Source organism: Carlito syrichta, unplaced genomic scaffold (genome assembly GCF_000164805.1).
Source record: "Carlito syrichta isolate Samal-C Ts95f unplaced genomic scaffold, Tarsius_syrichta-2.0.1 Scaffold116466, whole genome shotgun sequence".
Lineage (NCBI taxonomy): Eukaryota > Metazoa > Chordata > Mammalia > Primates > Tarsiidae > Carlito > Carlito syrichta.
Window position 1 is genome coordinate 68666 of NW_007060562.1, and position 20976 is coordinate 89641.

Here is a 20976-nt window from a genome sequence, read left to right on the forward strand (position 1 = left end):
TCAGATGATGCAGTTCACCACATCCAGCATGGAATAAGGAAGTCTGAACTCCACCAGCGTGGGCTGGTGGAGTCCACAGGAGGTTTAGTTCTCAATGTCTGCATGTTACTGTTTTTACCCTTGGCTTTGTCATTGATATCATGGCTCCGACTACCACCTAGATAAAGGGAACTTGTGTTTCTATGACTCTAGCCTGACACATACGTGGAACTTGGTCTCTTTACTTGGACAGCTCAAAGGCAGCCTCGAATCCAGCATTCAAGACCAAACTTGCCATCTACCTCCTGCCCCCTCAGCTGCCACCACTAAAGCCAGTTCCCCTCTTTTTTTCTTATTTAGTGATCTCTCAGGATGTATCTGCCTAAAAGCCCTAAATCCTTGCTCCCCTCCATTTCACCTGTATCATTTTTGGCTAAGCCACAGTCTTTTCTCTCCTCCTTTCACTCTGGCTAACTTGGAAGAGGAACGGGCTGTTTTAAAAATATGAGGGGGACTCCAAAAACCCCAGAATTTATTTATTAACAATTGTGTGTTTATTCTTACTTGTTTAAACTTCACTTATTTTCAAAGTACTCCCCATTTGATGCAATACACTTATACAATCCCACTGCTCAAAACAGTTTTTGAACTTGCCAATTTTGATACCGTTTAGTGCCTCTGCTATTTTTTTCACCTCTTCCACATTGACAAAATGTTTTCCTCTGAGGACTATTTTTCATCCAGGGAAAGAGACAAAAAAAAAGTCATTCAGTATGATATTCGGTGAATAGGGAAAGTGGGGCATGGAGGTCCTCCTGGTTTTGGTCAAAAACTGCTGGACACTCAGCATGGTGTGCTTGTAAATCACCTATCATAAAACAGGAAAATCCATTGGAAAAATCTGAAAAAAATACTCACTGAAGCTGAACGCAGCCTCTCCCAACAACACTAGCTGGTGTACAGATGTCGATGGGTTATTAGAACACTTACTTAGCGGGAGAAGCCTGTACAAGGGGCCTATCCTCCAAAAAATATAATTCAGTTTATTTTTGTCCCCCTCATGCACATCCCGATCTCCTACCCACATTCCCTTCCTCACATGGCCCCTCAGAAGCTCCCCATCCTCGAGGGCCCCCAGGACCCACATGGTTGGTCTCATCACTCTCTTTCCTCCAGTGTCTCCTGTGTCTCGCTCTCTGCCCGCAGTGCACCTGGCCACCTCCTGGACAGGATGTCCCCTGACCTCAGTACAATCGGCCTCAGCACAGGTGTCGGTCCCTGGGGGAGGCCTAGGGCTCAGGCCACGCCTCCCTGAGCCTCGTTTCCCCTGAACCGTGAACTCTCTGTCTCGGCACTCACTAAATTCAGGTTAAGGCTTTGCCTGCATGTGCCATGCTCCTCCAGCTCAGTCCTTGGGTTCCCTGTTGGAGAACAAGATGCAAGCCAGCAGAGGTAAACCAATGCGAAGCTGCATACTTGGCATGAATTCAACAGCAGAGACAGGAAATTCCCTTTTATGGTGCTGAGAAGAGTAAGCCTCAAAAGATCAAGATTTGAAAGAGTAAGTGAGAGTCCTGGACCCCCCAGAGCTTCATGAGGAGGCCACAGCATGTAAGAGCCTAACTGCTTGGCATCTCACTGGAGTGTGCACGTTTCCCTGGTCTGTCCCCCTCAGAGACTAGGGCTGTATGGGTACGTGTGGGTTCCTCAACATTGCATCCAGGCCTTTGAAATGAGATGTTGATTTGAAAGTTGGTCCATCCTATGACAGCATGTTAGGCCTGGGAGGCATGAGAGATGTGAGCTGAGGACTTCTGTCAGGCACCTTGGCTCTCTCCTCTCCAGGGAAGAAGCAGCTTCTGTGACAGAAGCCCCAGGTGGGCCATGAGCGTGGCTTTCTCCAGGAGACAAGGGTGCCTGGGTCCTGCTAGCCCAGCCAGAGCTGAGCAGCTCCAGGGGTTCTCACGACATCCTACTGGGGAGGAAGCAGAGAGCTGAGACCTGAGGCTTTTAGCTCCTAGGACTGTTGACATGATGTCACATGGAAACTTGCTGAGCGTTTCAGCTCCATGGGCACCAGATGAGTCAGACGGTAGCCACAGGCACTGGCTGCGTGAGGGTTTCCCTAGCCTAGCCTCTCGTGTAGCCTGGATGCAGCCTGGGTGTAGACCTGCAGCTGGTGAGGCGAATGGGTCATGGGGTCATCTGCTGGTCTGGAGAGTGGACTCCTCCTGAAGGATCAGGGCTTACCTCCCACCCTGGAGCAGTCTCTCCCCTGTACCTCCTTCCCTCCCTGCTCCCTCACACACTTTCCCTCTGGTCTCTGGAGCCCCATGTGGCCGGGTTTTCTTGTGGGGAAGCCACAGCCTCAGGGACGAGTGATGCCCACTCAGCTACCCGCATTCACCTCGATGCGTGGTCCTTGCTAGTGGTGGGAAAGCCAGTCACTTGATCTGCTCGTTTTTGTTTTGGGTATATGGGTTCATGCCTGCTCAGTTGATCCACACCTGATAGGGTGCAGACGCTCTCTGTTGAAATAATGATGAAAAATGTAACTGACAAGGGTGTTTTGCCTGGAAATGTGGTCAAGATCCCCAAGAACAGTCTGGCTTCCTGGTTGTAACAGGAGGCTCAGGTCCCAGCCAGGTGTGCACTGTGAGGACACAGCACATCTACTTGACTGTGGCCATAGCCCAGGGGTGTGGCTGGCAGCTTTGATCTCTCTGGCTTTTTTTCCTACAGTGGCTCCAGGCATTTTCGAGAGGTGCAAGGCCCAGTGTAAGAGAGTGCCCAGGGCCAGACCGTCAGTTTCACATCCATGGCCTCACTGTGGCGTGACTCTCAGCAAGTTTCTTTCCCTCTGCAACCCCATTTCCCCATCTGTGAACTGAGAATAAGTAACTGTGTGGTGGGGTCTTGGAGAGTATTAAAGCTTAATACGCGCGTGTCTTTAAGACACCACTGAAGACACAGTAGTGAGAGTCCTGGTGTTCCCAGGGGCTTGAGACAACAACTGTTGGGTGCTCATGAATTCTGAGGTCAGGAACTTAGGTGGGGCCCGGCTGGGGGGGTTCTTTTGCTCCTCGGAGTACTGAGCTGGGGGACATCCAACGTGGCTTCTCTTAGATATCTGGCACCTGGGTTGAGATGACTCAGAGACTAGGGCTGTTGACCAAAGTGCCTACAAGTAGGTTGTCCACAGGACTTGGGCTTCCCCATAGCATGGGGGTCTCAGGAATGAGACCTCTTTCCCAGCAGCCCAGGACCACAGGAGAGATTGTCCCAGTGAGGACAGCAGAAGTCACAAGGCCTTGGTGTGCCCAAACTCATGAGCCACTGAGACCTTCTTCCCACTCTCTCCAGGTGGCCAGCAATGCACTGAGTGCCTCCCAAAGTCAAGAAGAGAATGAAATCCTGTACCTCAACTAGTAGGGCAAGGTCACATCGCAGGAGAGTATGTGTGGGAAACATTGCTGTGGTCATCTTTGAAAAGTACTATTTTGGATTGCCTGAGCCCGCGGGTTCGAGACCCACCTGGGCAACTTGGCGAGACCTCATCTCTACAATAAGTCAAAAAATTAGCCGGGTGTGGTAGCACGCGCCTGTAGTTTCAGCTACTTGGAAGGCTGAGGCAGAAGGATCGCCGGAGCCCAGCAGGTCGAGGCTGCAGTGGCCGGGAGCGTGCCACTGCACTCCAGTCTGGGCGACCAAGTGAGACTCCAACTCATGAAAAAAAAAAGTACAATTTGCCACAGTGAGCAGAGTGTCCTGTCATTTGACTTGACTTTACCTCTGTCTTACCATCTGCAGGAGCTGCCTTGTGGACAGACACGTGGGGTAGGTCATGTGCTCGTGACTGTGTCCCTAAGTCAAGGTGTGTTCAGGACCTGGACTGGGACCATCCACGGTCTTCTCTCCTAAGTCAACATCCTGCAGTGTAAGGAAGTGTTTCAGAGACCACGGCTATCTAGTGCAAACGGGAGCCAATCCAGAGATGCTCCCATTGGCCAAAGCAACAACATAAATGATGCTATTTTGGCTTCTAAGCCAAAGTACAAAATAAATATCCGAGGTTCCACTCTGGAAGGTGCCTAAGGAAAGAATGGATGAATCAGTTCACGGGGGAGGACAGACAGATCTCCCAAAGGCGGATTCCAAGGAACATTCACGAATGCTCCCCACTAGGGAGGTAAGGCACAACTTACCACCCCCCAAGGCTGCATAGGGTCTTCCTGCGACAGAGGACAGTGTGGAAGGGTGAGGAGTAACCTTGCAGTGGAGAAACCTGCAGTGGAGAAACACATCCCTCAGCCAGACAGTTGGGCTCAGCATTGCCAGTAGCAGATCACGGCAACAGCACATGCCCTCAACACAGTGTGATGGGGAGAGCACTCCGACCTACAGCCTCCCTCCCAAGACCTGTGGCTGCAGGCTGACCTCAGTGGAGGGGCAGCCTACACCGCATCTGGTCAGTGCTCCTCCAAACTGCCAAGGCTATCAAAGATTCAAGTACAAAAAATAAAACAATGCAGGGTTCTTTATTAGACTGGAAAGTTGGGGGAAAACCCAAATGCTTCAAAATTTGAATATTTAAATGATCATGTATGTCCATATGGTGAGATATCTGATAGCCACAGATGATTATGCTATGAGGCAGCACCAGTCATGTGAGAAATGCTTGTGGTGCTGGTTACTAAAGGCAGATCTGAAAATCCAGTCTCACTATGTAGTCCCAAATTTCAATAATGTTAAAAAAAGAAGAAAAAAATATTGTTATTGCAGGGTGGCATTTTGTCCTGGTCCACGTCAGGCTGACAACTCAATTTATTTTTCCCAGGGTGAGCAGGGTGGTGACAGTGTCCTCATCGCTCAGATGAGGGATCTGATGTGCAGGGACACCGAGCCATCTCCTAGTCCTGGAAGCGCCACTACCTCTTGGAATTCCAGGCTCTGCTGTCTGAGCCTCTGCATAGAGAGAACATGCCTGGACCTGTACCCTCACCAGCTGTCATCCGCAGAGCCAGGGACTGCTGTCTCCACATCCATAGGCTGAGAAACCTGTGCTATCACTGTCACACCCAAAGTGCTAGCAGCATTTAAGCTGGAGGGCGCTCACGCCTGGCCCTTGGCCTGTTGGGATTCGTGTCTCTACTGGCTACCTGACAACCCTCTCCCGGCCTGGTCATCTGGATGCCTCTCACTTTGCCCAGGGGGATATTTGGTGCGAATCTGTCCCCTCTCCACAGGCTGCACACGGTGTTCTGAATTATAGTATTGCATGCAGGCTTTGTTGGCCTTTTCACAGTGAGGTGCCTCATGGCCCTGCCCCCTGGGTCCCATGTCTGTCACCTCCATGGACGTTGGCTGCACCTGCTACCCTAGCAGGGAGGATCCGTGGGGCTGCCTTCTGAGTCTGGGTTGCCTACATCCCAGTGAGAGTTCCACGGGTCTGGCTCTATGCTGGGTGGCCCAGGGCTTGCCTGTCTATTTCATGACAGCATGGTAAGCTCACTCTGAACCTGGAGTCGGAGACCACAGCGCTCGAGCTGGAGTCAGGAACAACCTTCCCAGTCACAGCCCAGTCCTCTAATCCAACCTGGCATGCTGCGTATCCTGACAACAGCCGCTCCTTTTCTGATTGTTGACTTGTTTCCGGTAGTGATCACACCTACAGACATTCATCCAGCAGCGTGTTTAAAAACACACGAATCCCATTTTTGCCTTCTACCATATTGCTGTTCTTAATTTATTTGCAGTCTTGTCAGCCACAGTTCCTTCTACAAATCCAATTTCGCACCTGCAGTGTCTTTCTTGGTTTTCCTTTCACTTCCTGTCCTTCTCTGCTGGGTGCTGTCACTGAGTTACTCGGCAATGGCACTGGCTGGCAGTGGTTTCCAGGGTGAGCAGTTCCTGCACCTGGTGGGATTGCGTGAAGCCACGTAAAGTAGTGGCAGGAGGGAGTACTCTGGATGCTTTGGACAACTGGATATCCTCCTGCAGTGGCCTCCATCCAAGGATTTAACCCCTTGTATCTCAGCAGTTTCTAGGTTGTTCTTGATGGTCCTGGAAGGCATCCAGGGAGTCCCAACTACAGAGAGGCCACAGGGAGTTGAGAATTGTCCAGGGGCGTGGGAGCCTGGAAGGGAGCCAGGGTGGTCTACACCAGCCAGCTTGATGAATGGAGGGTTGCAGCCACGATCTCCGTCCTGCCCTGTGACTCCTGGTGACACTCACACACCTGAGGCTGGGCCGTTGAGTAGATCTTGGTGACCCCTTCACACCTGGGGTTGGGTCTCTGAGCTCCTCCTGGTGACACCCACATCTGAGGTTGGGTTTCTGAGTGGCGCCTGGTGACACCTGCACACCCGAGGCTGGGTCTCTGGGCAGATGCTGGTGACACCCACACCTAAGGCTGGGCCTCTGAGCTCCTCCTGGTGACACCCATATACCTGAAGCTGGGCCTCTGGGTGGATCCTGATAACACCCGCACCGTAGGCTGGGCCTCCGGGTGGCACCTATAGGGAGTGTCTGCTCTTTGCTGTTGTGTTTCTGGAACACTCACCCTCTTCTTTCCTTAATTTGGGACTCCGGACTTCAGTGACTTGATCCTCAAGGCCTCCAGGAGTGTAAGCGTGTGAGAAGGCGCTCCCTGGAGACAGAAATCTGGGTGCCCCCGTTTGGTTGGTGTTTTCTAGGTTAGCAAGAGGCTTCAAGAAGAGGATCCAAGGGTCAGGTGGGAACCCTGAGAACAGGCCTCTCTGAACTGGAAGGTCATTGTTACAGGCCCGTCCTTCCCATGTTTTTCACCTTACTGCCTCCACAGGGAAGAGACTTGAGGAAAGTACTGCTCTGAGTGGAAGGAGTGTTAAATGACCATCTGGTACCCCACATCTTTAAATAAAAAATTTAAAAAAACCCCAAATGACCATCTGCTGGTAGTGAACACGTGGCACACATGGGGTCTGCTGCCTGCTCTCTGTTCACTAGTCAGTTTGCGACATACTTGGGACCTGGGTGGCGTGTGGGGTCCTGCAGGTGTGTACCCAGGCTGAAGGCCAGTGTCCCCTCCACAGCTGGGAGGGTGTGGGAGGGGATGGTTGACAGCTGCACTGGCACCCCCCACGGAGCTGGCCTGACTACAGGGAGTTGCCTCGTCCAAGGCTTCCCCAAGATCATCATCTTCCTGTCTTCCAGGGTCTAGATCTTTGAACTCACAAGGGGGATATGGAGAGTATATGAACCCACTCCTCCTCCGCCCACCCATGCTCTGTAGCATGGAGGTGGGAAGGCCAAGGCTGGTCTTTACTTCTTGTTCTGGGAGCATCCAGGGTGGACAGGGGACTCAGCTCCTGATGACAGGGATGAGCCTGAGAGAGGTGTGCTTGGCAGAAGGGAGGAGGGGTGCCTGCGTCGTGGGGACAGCTGGCCTGGTGGCCCTTAGACTCCCCTGTAGGGTTCTGGGCCTTGCTATCACCCACACTATGTCCTCATTTGGTGGGGGCAGGAAATGTACAAGAATGAGGCCCCAGGATGTCATGGCCCGAAGGACTAACACTGTCACCGTGCACCAATGGGCCTCTTCCTGAATGGATACTCTACTGGGTTCCTATCACTCCTGCCTCCAGCCAATAATAATGACCCTTCCACCTGGAAATCCCCAATGTTCTGTGCTGTAAGGCTCGGGAGAAATCCCAGCTGACAGCCCACACACCAATGAACACCTCAGGGAGGAACACAGGATGGCCAGCAGGACAGGAGCACATAGCTGCTAGTGGACAGGGCTGGGTGCCAGCTGCAGGACAGGGCTCCTGATGGCCATATCCCCAGGCTCCTGGTGCTCGCTCAGAGGAGGAGCGATCAGCCCTGTGGGCTCCAGTCATCCAGGAAGCTTTCCACCTGCCTTCTGGTGCCCATCCTCCTCCTCTTTCTTCCCAGGGAATGTTACATAAGGAAATGGGGGACCCAGTGGCGGAGGACCAGGAGAGTGGGAGGGCTGATAACTGCCCATATGTCCTCTGTGCAGCCTCCTCCATCCTAGCCAGGGCCCATTTGCCTCCTCTTAGATGACCAGGAATGGTTGTGCAAAGGACCAGGAATGATTTAACATCCACACTGCGTCCACACCACCAGTAGAACATATAAAGACATGGTCAGAGCCGAGAAAGCCTGCTTCCCGCACAAATGACTGCGGACACTTGGTTCTGTGACATGGAGCAGGCCCTGTTCCAGGGTGGGGCTAGGAGGCTCTGAGGAGGGGCTCTTTCTTTCAGGGCTCCCTCAGCTCTGCTCTTCCTGTGACAGTGAGGCTGTGTGGTCAAACACAGTACTCCCTTTTGGTGTGCAAAGCAACAAGTTGCCAAGAACTGATTGCTTGATGTATCTAAGACTAGGGATCAATCAGCATCAGTCCCAGGCACAAGAACTGGGGACGGCTCCGTGGTTTCAGCTATTCAAAGACGCATTGTGAGACAGTCTTCTCAAGTGCAGGAAAAATCTTTTGGTTCAAAGGACATCAGGATGTAGACACCACAGCATGAGCTATCTGGCTGTGCATCAAAATCAGGCAGGGAGTTCTAGAAACCTGAGCATCCCACCCCCTGACAATCACACAGACATTGACGGCACTGGTACCCAGGCATCAATACTCTTTAAAGTTTTCCAGATGATCCCACATGCGGACACGACACAGTGCTCTTGTTTTCATTGATACGGGGGAGTTCAGGCTATCTGCTGCTGTGTGCATGCATTCTGGCAGTGTGTGTTTTAGAGGACTGCAATCCTATCGAAATTAAGGATGTACAGGTTTAGAGCTGTGCACAGAATTCTCTCACTCTCGACATCCAGGGGGTTAGCAGGGATGACCTCTCATCCATTCCTCATACTGATCATTTGTGTTGTCTCCTTACTCCCTGATTAGCTTGACTAGAGGTTTATTAATTGATCCCCTCCCCCCAGCCCATTTGAATGATCTTTCTTTTCAAAGAGCTGACATTTGGTTTTGTTGATTTTTTTCTACTTTTGTGTTTTTTAATGTTATTCATTCTCTAATTTTAGTTATTTCCTTCATTTTGTTTAATTTGTTATTTTTCTAGTTCCTGAAGGTGGAAGTTTAGATTCTTTACTAAAATATGTATTTAATGCTACAAATTTCCCTTTCAGCATTGATTTAACTACATTCCAAACTTTTAAGTTATATCTTCATTTACATTTAGTTCAAAGTATATTTAAATTTTCCTTGAGATTTATTTTTTAACTCATGGGTTATTGAGAAGTGTTCCTTTTTTTTTTTAAGTTCCAGATATCTGCGAAATATTCTGGTGTTTTCTGTTGTTGATTTTTGTTTTACTTCTTTTCTGGTCTACTATGTACATTGTATTGTATTTTTAAAATTCTTTTTAACCTTATAAGAATTGATAGTACAGTTCAGGTCATCTTTCACAATTTACATCTTTGCCAACTTTCAGCCCGCTTGGCCTATCAATTCCTGACAGGTGGGTGTGGAAGACTCCAACTGCCACTGTGTACATTTCTTCTTCCAGTTCTACCAGCATCTGCCTCAAGTTTTGACTCTGTGGTTAGGACACAAATTTTTAGAGTTGTTGTATCTTCTTGTAGAACTGATCCCTTTGTCATTTTGCAATGTGATGTAAATTATTATTCCTGATAATCTTCTTTGTTCTGGAGTCAGCTTTGTGTGAAATTGACATAGCTTTTTCAGCTTTATTTTAATTAGTGTTAGCATAGTTCATCTTTTTTCCAAACCTTTACTTTTAATCCCTCTACCTTTATATTTCAAGTAGGTTTCTTGCAAACAGCCTATAGTGGTGTCTGATTTTTAAAATCCAGTTTGATCATCTCTGTCTTTTAACTGGTTTAGACTGCTTACATGTAAGTGGTTAACATAGTTAGATTAATAGCTACTATCTTTGTATATTTGCTGCATTTGTTCTATTTTCCCCTTTTTAAGCCTTCTCTTGCTTTAATTGATCATTTTATGATCCCACTTTATCTCTTTTATTGACTATTTATACTTTTAAAAAATGTACAATTTAGTGGTTGCTCAGGGTTTATAGTATATATTTTAAATTCATCTAAGTTTACCTTCAAATAATACCGCGCTGTTACAAGTGTCAAGTGGGCACTGCACAGCAGAGTATTTTCAGAACCCATCTCTTTCCTTGGGGTGTCGCTGCCACTTTTCACTCTGACATATGCTATAACCACTATTATATCCAGGCTAGCCTGCTTTTTTTTTTTTTTGAGTTGGAGTCTCACTCTATTGCCCAGGTTGGAGTGCAGTGGTACACTCATGGCCACCCCAGTGTTGACCTGCTGGGTTTCAGCAATCCTTCTGCCCCAACCTTCCAAGTAGCCGGAACTACAGGCACACGCTACCATATCTGGCTAATTTTCTATTTATTGTAGAGACAAGGTCTCCCAAAGTTGCCCGGGCTTGTCTTGAATCCGTGGGCTCAGGCAATCCATCACCTCTGCCTCCCAAAGTACTGGGATTACAGGCTGAGCCACTGAGTTCGGCCAAGCCTGCTTTTTTTAATAGGAGGAAAACTACCCTGGAGAAGGGACAGAAAGATTTTAAGTCACAGCTCTTTCTGGAGTATACTCCAGGCCCCTATGTACTACAAAGATGCAATTTGATCATAAGATCAGAGACCACCCCCTGCTCATGCCCCATTACCACGTGAATGAGCCTCCAGTGTGGCAGCCATTGGTTGAGCGGGAGGAACTGCAAGGCATGCACTCTGACTAAGCAACTGTACATAGGGAAGCCCAAAAGCCAGGACAGGAGGCAGAAGCCAGGACGCGCTAACACTAACCTGCAGTGTTACTATTATCACTTTATTTTATTATTATTATTACACATCTCTTACTGTTTTTACTTGAATAAATGTCTTGTGTACCAGGCTGCCACAGCCTTGGTTATCAGTTTTCTCCCTTCTGCCTTGGAGTGTCTCTGGGGCTGCTGAGCTCCCCAGAGATAGGGTTGGGGTAAGGGGCCCAGCCTCACCAGCTATAAGTAGCCAGTCTAGGCCAGCAGTTCCTCCCCAAGGGCAGGGGTGGTGCCAAGGCCCCAGCACAGTCTGTGGTGTCACAGGGCTCACTGGTAGAGTAGGTAGCGCTTCATGGCAGGGGGGGCAAGGGCAAGTCAGATACCTGGCCCTGGCTGAGCCGGGTATCCCCCAGAGCATGGCACACACACAGCCAGCTCAGGTGCAGAAGGGAGTGTGGCTCCACTGGGAGAGAGGAGGAGGGGTGAGTAGAGGCGCAGCTGCTATCCAGATGCCTTAAAGCCACTGGGTTCTGCCTGGTGCCCTTCTGCTACAGGTCTTCCCCCATCTTGGCTAACAGAGAGATCTAAGGTGCCCTGAAGTTCTGCCCACAGTCGCGATTTCACACATTCCTAGTCTGTGCTGGGTGAGAAGCTTGAGGCAACAGGCCAAGGTGGCTCTGCCAGTGTTGGACTAGCCCAGGCTCTGATTCCTGAGAGGTCTGGGAACTGGGGTCGAAGAGGACAGAGGAAGGATGGCCCTGCTTACTTACAGTGGCTCTCCCATGGGTGATGTCAGCACAAGCATCTGCAACCAATTGCGGCCAGCCCAACCTGGGCCCCAGTCAGTTCCCAAGGAGCTCCCCTGTCTCCTCCATTCTCCTTCCTGGTGCCCAGGACCCCAGTGGCTTCCTCCCGGGGTTTGACCGAGGAAGGAAACAGGTATGTGGCACAGAGACAGGTCAGAACCCAGGGAACCCTCTATGCATTCCTTTTCCTTGGGGACCCATACACCTATCCCAGTACCCATTTAAACCCCTGCCCCTCATGCTCAGGGGCTGATCTCTCTGTAAAGCCCTAATCCCTGGAGTGTCTCCCTCGGTGTTCACCACCTGCTGGTCAAGGAAACTCCAGAAAGTTGGTTTCCCAAGCCTGTTTGGCCTCTATTGCTGTCGGATTAAGTTAAACAGCAACTGTGAAGCCCCTTAACGAACTCGCACTGAATAGGGCCAGGAGGCACGTCAGATGTAGGCCTGTCTCCATCCCAAATCACTGCCACCAGTGACAGCATATCCTCCCCACACCTGGCCGCAACCTCACCTCTCCTTTCGCCCGGGTAGCGGATGCGGACCTGGCACTGGCCCCAGACAGCGCTTACTGCCAGGTAGAGGATCCTACTCTTCAGTCTGCGGAAGGCTGGTCCCAGGTAGATGCCCGGGACAGCACAGCCCAGGGTACCCTCCTCCATGTCCAGAACCATCAGCAGCCTCTCCAGCACCTCCAGTGGCTCGCCCCCCGGCCTGGCCGGGTACCGGGGAGCCCCGGTGGTACAGTTCACCCTGCCTGAGCTCCCAGCCCCAAGACTGGCAGTCGCTGCCCAGCAGTGCTGTGTAGCTCTCAGCCTGCAGCGGGCCCCAGGTCATGGGCACGCCCACCATGGAGTGTGAGCCCCTCTACTCGGGGGTCCAGCCGATCTCCCAGGTGTGCAGACCCCTGCGAGTAGCCCCTCTTTTCCCAGCGCGTCGCCCGTACTCTTGGCCACCAACCACCGCTCAAGGCACAGTCCCCCTGTCCGTGACCTCCATGTTCCCTGAGCGGTCCTGGGGGTTCCAGCTGTGGCACCGCTGGGCCCCTAAGCTGGGCTGGGGGGCCGACAACAGCTCCTCCACTATTATCACTTTAAACAGACACGTGTCTTTTAGATATAGAATAAGACAAATACTAATTATCTTTCTTTCACTTCTACTTATTCCTTTATTTTGCTGTTCTTTCTTTCTTTATGCAGATCCAAGTTTCTGACCTATATAAATTTCTTTCTGCTTGAGGAATTTCTTCAATATATTTTATAGATTTTAGGTCTACCGGCAATGAATTTCCTCAGTTGTTTGGGATAGCTTTTAGTTTTCCTTGGGTTTTGAAGGATATTCTCATGGTTATACAACTCTAGGTTGACAGTTTGGGGGTTTTGTTTTTGTTTGTTTGCTTGTTCTTTTAAATCTTTAAAGTTTATACTCCATTTCATTATTAGTTTCATAGTTTCTGATGAGAAATCTGTTATAATTTTCAATAATTAAGATATTCTCTTTGGATACCTTCAAGATTTTTCTTTGATTTTAATTTTCTATAGTTTAAATATAATGTGTCTAGGTTTCTTTTGATTATTGTTTTTTATTCTAATTCTGCTTGATATTCTCCCAACTTAGAACAGTGTTTTGGTGTATATCATAACATTGGACAATTCTTGGCCATCATTTCAAATATTTCTTTAGTTTCTTCTTCAAATATTCCTATTTTCAAATATGTCACACCATTTTATATTGTTTCACAGTTGGGCTTTCTCTTCTGCTCTGTTTTGTTTTCCATTCTTTTCTCTTTGTGTTTCAATTTGGGACATTTCCTTTGACCTGTCTTTAAGTCCACTGATTCTTCCTTCAGCTATATCAAGTCTAACTATGAGTCCAACAACAACAACAACAACAACAAAATTTTCCATTTCTGTTACTGTTTTGCATTCTGGCTTTTATTTTCACCTCTCTGTGAATGCTACCCATGTTCTATGTTTTCCATTAGCATCTTTAGCATATTGATCACAGTTGTTTAAAATTTCCTGTTTGATAATTCCAATATTCAAGTCATATTTGAGTTTGTCCTAAAGACTGCTTTGTCTCTTCAGTCTTTTCTTGACTTTTGGCATGACTTGTAATATTGTCTTGAAAGACAGACATCTGGTAGAGAGCAGAAGATGTTCATGGGCTTTGAGTGTGAGGGTTTATGTTGACTCGACCAGGAGCTGGATTGTATCTGATGTTTGGTATAGACTCAGGTACTGGAAACTTCTAGTTTCTCCAACATTCTTGCTTCTGCCTCCCGTCCTGGCTTTTGGGCTTCCCTATGTATAGCTCCTTAGTCAGAGTACATGTCTTGCAACTCTTCTAGCTCAACCCATGGTTACCACACTGGAGGCTCATTCTCATGGTGGTGGGGCATGATCAGGGGGTGGTATCTAATCTTATGATCAAGATGCATTTTTGGAGTACACAGGGGCCTGGGGTATACTCCAGAAAGAGCTATGACTTAAAATCTTTCTGTCCCTTCTCTAGGGTAGTTTTCCTCCTATTAAAAAAGCAGACTAGCCTGGGCAACATAGTGAGAACTTGTCTCTACCAAAACAACAACAACAACAATAACAACAAAAAACTAACCAAACAAAAAAAGCTGGATATGGGGGGTACATGCCCATTGTCCCAGTGACTCAGGAGGCTCACACAGGAGGATCACTTGAGCCCAGGAGTTGGAGGCTGTGGTGAGCCATGATTGTGCCACTGCACTCCAGCCTGGGCCACAGAGTGAGATCCTGACTCAAAAAAAGTAAAAAAATTATAAAAGCAGGCAGCTGCTTCAGATATGAATAAAAGGAAGTAATGGGACCCAGCAGACACCTCAGCAAAGAATCTTGGGACAAAATGGCAAAAGAGTTATTTAAAAATATGAATAAGCAGGGTGTAAACTTAGAAATACAGTATTTCAGCAAGTCTGAGATGATACATTTTGTAAATGGCCACTTAACGAGAGAGCCTGCCAAATTGGTACTAACTATATGCTAAGCCAGTCAACCTAAATCTTCAAAGTGCAAGGCACTTACGATGTGGTACATTATTTACTTAAGTGACAAAAGTAAATATGATAAGCTTCCCCAGCACTTTGCTTTTAGAGTAGCAAGTGAGATGCATGTTTAAGATTAGCAAGTGCTTTAGGGTTGTTCTCATTGGTTGAGACAGTCTCTGTTCTTCTCTTGTGTACACACATAGCATCAGGCTGCAGATACTGGAAGGAATGTGCAGACTTAGCTTATTTCTAAAATTCCTTACAATATTTAATGCCATCATTTAGACTTACCAGTGTAACAGTGCTTGCTTTGCACATCGGGGAGCCACAGAATCTTAGCCTTTCTGTCTTCCCCAGGCCATGTGCTTATTATCATCACTGTCGTGCAGGCCAGTGTGCATTTGATAGGCACCATGATATTTCAGTAGGACGTCCTGTAACCTTTACTATCATAATGCCACGAACCTCTAAACTAGATGCCATCTTGGGTCTGAAATATTTTGTTATCTGATATATTATTTTTCAGTAAAGTATTTAGGAAAAAGAGTTGTTCTGTCATGTTCATCTTCCTCTGAACATGATAATACACATAGATTGTGTGTGTTTTCTTTTATCCTTGGAAATGCAGCTATGCAAGATTATATATTCCCAAGATAGCAGCTGCATCATTCCCACCCCATACGTTCTTCTAGAGTCTTGGCAACTGTCTTCTCCCATGGATGCCTCAACCAGCAGCAGAAGTGAAGCTGCCTGGTTTCAAAGGCTGAATCCTAACAAGGTCTTGTGATTCACCTGGATAACTTGGGACACTCACTGATGGAACCCAACTGCTATGCTGTGAGGCACTCAGCTCAGCCCATGCATGGAGACCACATGGAGAGGAGATGAGATGGGTCCTTCCATGGACAGCCTGCCTGAAGCCCCAGCCAGCAGACAGCAGTGATGACGCCTCCAGGTGTTTCCAGTCCCCACTGTTAAGCCTTCTTTGCTGAGGTCCCAGACATCAGAGATCAGAAACAAGCCATTCTCACGGTGCCTCCTGAACTCCCGACCACAGAAACCCTGAGCAGAATGAAAAGGTTATTTATGCCATAGTTATGGGCGGCTTGATTTGCAGCAATAACTGGATCAGTGTCCTAAATAAAATGTTGAGGTTTACCAGAAAACTGGGAAGTGATGTTGCATGTAAAATTCCCCTATGAAACCAAGAATGACACTGATTGTGGCTGGAAGTTTGCAGGACATGACATGAGGTCTCCCTGAAGTGGAATTTACCTCCTCCTGTAGAGTCTTAGGGAGGCTCTAAGGGGAGACCAGGGCTTGAAATCTCTCCTTAGTTCGTGCACTTTGGACCCACAGTTACACTCTCAGGGCCTCCACTTCCTCTTGCAAAACAACCACATGCCTTGCCTCAGGCTGGGTCTGACCTAGAAGGCTTAGCGGTGCCCTCCATTCCTCCTGATGCTGCTTACCTGGAGACTCTGCACTTATGATTTACACAAGAAAGTGAGGTTGGTCATGCCATGTGGGGTCTGAGGCCTGGTATGTTCTGGTCACTGTCTGGGAGACATCGGAGCTCTGCTGTCTAGTAACAGCATGAAAATATTGTAGTCTGTCAAGGTTACATGATGATGTAGTGACAACACTGCACTTATCTGAATTACAAACATTCAACATAAATGCACTATAGAGCAGGGTTCATGAATTGTGTGTGGGTGTGTGCATGCGTGTGCACATGCATGCTCCGGGTCACACCATATAAGCAAGCACCAGCTCCTGTGAAAATCACCTGAGCAGGTGCCTGGGGAAGGCAGGTGTGGGGAACGCCTCAGACTCATCTCCCGAGAGTGCCTGAATCCTCCCAGCTTCCTCTGCTTTTCCTTTGACGGAGTGACCGCTCCTTTGACGGAGTGACTGCCTCCATATCCCAGCCAGATTCTTCTCCTTTGTGAGACACAAGCAGACTCTCTAGAGGGACAGTGCCTTTCTGGCTGGGGACTCAACTCGTGGCAACAGGACACTCTGTTCTCTGCTCATCCCCCTGTCCCACCTTTCTGTGCCATCCTTCTGGTGAGTCACTTCCCGTCGGGCATAAATAGGCCCCCTCTGTCTCGCTTCTCTTACTTCCTCCTAAATATCAAGATGGCACCTTCCAGCTTCTTCCATAGAAGCAGTATTTAAAGAGGACAGACTTCGCCATGATGGTGACTGCTGGGCCTCGGGTGGAGTGGCCTAGAGTCCCTGCCCTTCAGAGGACCCGCAGTGAAAGCCTGAAAGCAGTGGGGGCGGTGGAGACGCACTGTCCAGCCAGGCCAGACCCTTCTTACTTACCCTGATTAAAGGATCATTGGGTTAATTAAGTCCCATTTGTCTATTTTTGTTTTTGTCGCTATTTATTGCCTTTAGAGTCTTCATCACAAACTCTTTGCGGAGGCCGATGTCTGGAAGAATGTTTTCTAGGTTTTCTTCTAGGATTTTTATAGCTTCAGGTCTTGGTTTTAAGTCTTCAATCCATCTTGAGTTAATTTTTGTATGTGGTGAGAGGTAGGGGTCCAGCTTCCTTCTTCTGCGTAAGGTTGGCCAGTTTTCCCAGCACCACTTATTAAACAGGATGTCCTTTCCCCACTGTTTAGTTTTGTCAGCTTTGGTGAGGATCAGTTAAACTAAAAAGCTTCTGCACAGAGAAAGAAATGATCAACAGAGTGAACAGAAAACCTGCAGACTGGGAGAAAATATCTGCAAGTTATGCCTCAGACAAAGGGCTAATATCCAGAATCTATGTGGAACTCAAACAACTAAACATGAAAAAGACAAACAACCCCATAACAAAGTGGACAAAGCCCATGAACAGACACTTCTCAAAAGAGGACACCCAAGCGGCCAACAAACATGTGAAAAAAATGCTCAACATCACTCAGCATCAGAGAAATGCAAATTAAAACCACCATAAGATATCACCACACGCCAGTCAGAATGGCTATGATTAAAAAGTCAAAGAACAACAGATGTTGGCGCGGCTGCAGAGGAAAGGGAACATTCAGAAAAGGAAATGAGCGTACACTGTGGGTGGGATTGTAGACTTGCTCATCCTGCATGAAAAACTGGAGATTTCTCAAAGAGCTGAACATAGAACTACCATTCAATCTGGCAATCCCACAACTAGGGATATACCCAAAGGAAAAGACATCTTTGTATAAGAAAGACACCTGTATGTGCATGTTCACCTCAGCAACATTCACCACAGCAAAATCCCGGAACCCACCTAAGTGCCCACCAGTGACTGACTGGGTAAGGAAAATGTGGTACATATACATTGTGGAATACTACGCAGCCATAAAAAAAGAGAATGAAATCGTGTCCTTCACAGCAACACGGAGGGAGCTGGAGACATTTCCTATGTGAACTGACTCAGAAACGGAAAATCAGACCCCTCATGTTCTCACTTGGGTATGGGAACTAAATGGCCACAAAGATAGAAATAACAGTCACAGGGGACACCAAAAAGGGGGGAAGTAGAGTGGGTATCAGGGTTCAGAAATTACCTACTGGGTATAATGTTCATTATCTGGGGAAGGGGCCACCAGAGACCCAATCCCCACCACTCCACAATGTGTCCACATAACAAACATGCCCTTGTACCCCCGAATGTAAAATGAAATAATTTTTTTTTGAGTTGGAGTCTCACTCTGTCACCCAGACTGGAATGCAGTGGTACATTCACAGCTACCGCAGCCTCGACCTGCTGGACTCCAGCGATCCTTCCGCCTCAGCCCTCCAAGTAGCCGGAACTATAGATGCAGGCTATCAAACCCGGTTATTTTTAAAAATTTTATTGTAGAGATGAGGTCTCGCCAAGTTACCAGGCTGGTCTTGAACCTGTGGGCTCAGGCAATCCACTCACCTTGGCTTCCCAAAGTGCTGGGATTACAGGTTGAGCCACTGAGCCCGAACTTTTTTTTTTTTTTTTAAAAGGAGTCCTTGGGACCTAGTAATGGTCAAGTTCAGCTGACAGTTCTCCGAAGTGAGACTCACAGGCGAAGCACAGACTTTCTCACATTTCCAGCATTAAAACAACAAGGTGAATGCAAGACCACAGCCTTCCCCCAGCCCTCAGGTATTTCCAAGTCACTTTCAAGCCCCTCTTCTCACACTCGAGTATGTGCGAGGCTTTGCAGAGGCCAGAACTGGAGGGGAATACATGCGTTTGTTTCCCCTGGAAGTCAGCTGTTGCTGTTGTTGCTTCAACTAAGGAAACAGTGATCCTGGAAGATAGCCTGGTCGCTGGGTTGTAGAAATTTGGTAAATTAAAAGCCACTCCTCACCAAGAAAGAAAGAAAGAAAGAAAGAGAAGAGAGGGGGGGAGGAAGGGAGGGAGGGAGGGAAGAAGGAAGGAAGAAAGAAAGAAAGAAAGAAAGCAGGAAGGAAAGAAAGAAAGAAAGCAGGAAGGAAAGAAAGAAGGAAAGAAGGAAAGAAAGAGGTAAAGAGTAAGGTGGAGGAGAAGTAAGAGAAAAAAATGAGACTCATTCAGAAAGAAGAAAAGGTCACTGTGGCTGTTCTCAGCATGTGAAATGTCCCATTAGCTTTATGATGGGAAGACATTAGCATTATGCACGACAGGAAGGTGCATTTTAATACAGAACATCTTTTTCCAGCTTCCGAAGATGAGAGTAAGACATAAAGGGAATGCAGTTGTGGGGGGGGATGTCTTCTCCTTGGAGGTTTTGTGGGTTGGCAGAGTCATGAACTCATCCGAACATGACTTGCCTGGTCAGAAATGACCCTGGCAAGGAAGGAGAGGTGGTTGGCCCCGTGTACTCATGAGGCCTGGTGCTCTGACTAACAGGGATGGTACAAGACCTTCTTTCCTGTGCCTCTTGGGACTTCCCTTCCTGGACCCCTCCCAGGATCTCCCTTCCCGGGCCTCTCCCTGAACCTCCCTTCCTGGGCCTCTCTGGACCTCCCCTCCCAGGCCTCTCTCAGGACCTCCTTTCCTTGGTAGCCCACCCTGTCAAGATCTTCCTGGTCAACTCCAGAGGCAAGATGACTTGGCTGGTTCTGGTGGGTTGAGTGGGGGATTGGCTGCCTCCTGTTCTCTGAAGGTAATATGTGTCCTCCCCTGGGCCTGGGGCCTTTTTGAGGAAGGTGGTGGCTACAAGGCTGAGCCCATGGGAACTCCAGCAGAGTCTAAGGCTCCTGCTGTGTCTCCCAGGGGCATTGGTTGCACCTCCAAAGCACACATTTTTGGCCGTGAGGAACGCAAGCAGGGCCACTTGTGACATATGGGTTCAAAGCCCTGGTGTATCCCCTGTTGTCCCTAATCAGCTGGGAAGGGAGGTGGCAGGAAGGCATGCCCTGTAAAGACAGGGAGCTGAGGGAAGGCCTGGCCTTCAGCAGGGGAGGCTGTGACCTTTGCTTCCAGCCTTGGGCAAAGAGGTTCTTCTAAGTTCTAGGAAGGTGAGCACAGGACCAGGTTTCTCCTCCGTTCCACCTTAGCGAGAAGAGGGCAGAGAACGTACCATGACAGGAGGCAGTGGGAAGAGGGTCGATGGGGAAGGGAAGAGGGGAGGTGGGAAAGGAGGAAGTGGGGTCGTAGGAAGAGGGAGGTGAGATGAGGGGTGGGACAGGTACTGGCACAGAGTTGACAGGAGGGAAGGAGGTGGGAGGAGGGCAACAGGGAGGGCTGAGGAGGGAAGGGGGTTGGTGGGGAAGGGACGGGACTGGGGGGCTAGGCAGGATGTGGGGTCACAATGGGCCTGATGGGGCCCTCCCCACCCTGAATACGATTCAGGGACCCCATCCTGAATTGTATTCAACTGTGTAAGATCAAGTGCAAAGCCTTAACACAGGAACCGAATATGCTGGATGGGGTGTGAGACTCTGGAGAGTGGAGATACTTTGTTAAGGCGCTGATTACAGCCGACATTGGGGCTGCGTTCCCTAAGCAGTGATGGACACAAGCAGCAGCTGCCCTGTGGAGTGCAGGCACCTTTGGTTTCTCCTGGTGGTTGCAATGTGTCCCCATGTTGAGAGCCGGAGGAGCCACAGTTCAGCTGGGGTTACTGAACCCAGTAGGATAGCCCCCTACCACTCCCGTTGGAGATGTCTGATAATCTCTAAGGACCTTCACTTGGGGAGGGCAGGACAGGGGAGGTGAGGGGAAGGGGAGGGAGGTGAGGGAAAGGGGAGGGAGGTGAGGGGATGGAAGTTGAGGGGAGGTGAAAGGAGGAGAGGTGAGAGGAGGGGAGGGGAAAGAAGGGAACAGCAGGGGAAGTGAGGGGAGGGCAGAAGAAGGAGTGGGGAAGTGAGAGGAGGGGAGGTGAGGGGAGATGAGGGGAAGAAAGGTGACAGGAAGGGAAAGGAGGGGAGGGGAAAGAGGGGGAGGGGAG

The 20976-nt window shown here is 48.9% G+C and overlaps 1 protein-coding gene and 1 pseudogene across 1 annotated transcript in view; both read right to left on the reverse strand.

Annotated features, from left to right (window-relative positions):
* The window catches only part of SYNDIG1 (synapse differentiation inducing 1), a 69486-nt gene that overhangs the window by 10498 nt on the left and 38012 nt on the right, over nucleotides 1-20976 (reverse strand). The gene's annotated exons all lie outside the window — the stretch shown is intronic.
* The window catches only part of LOC103276932, a 13441-nt pseudogene continuing 3560 nt past the window's right edge, over nucleotides 11096-20976 (reverse strand).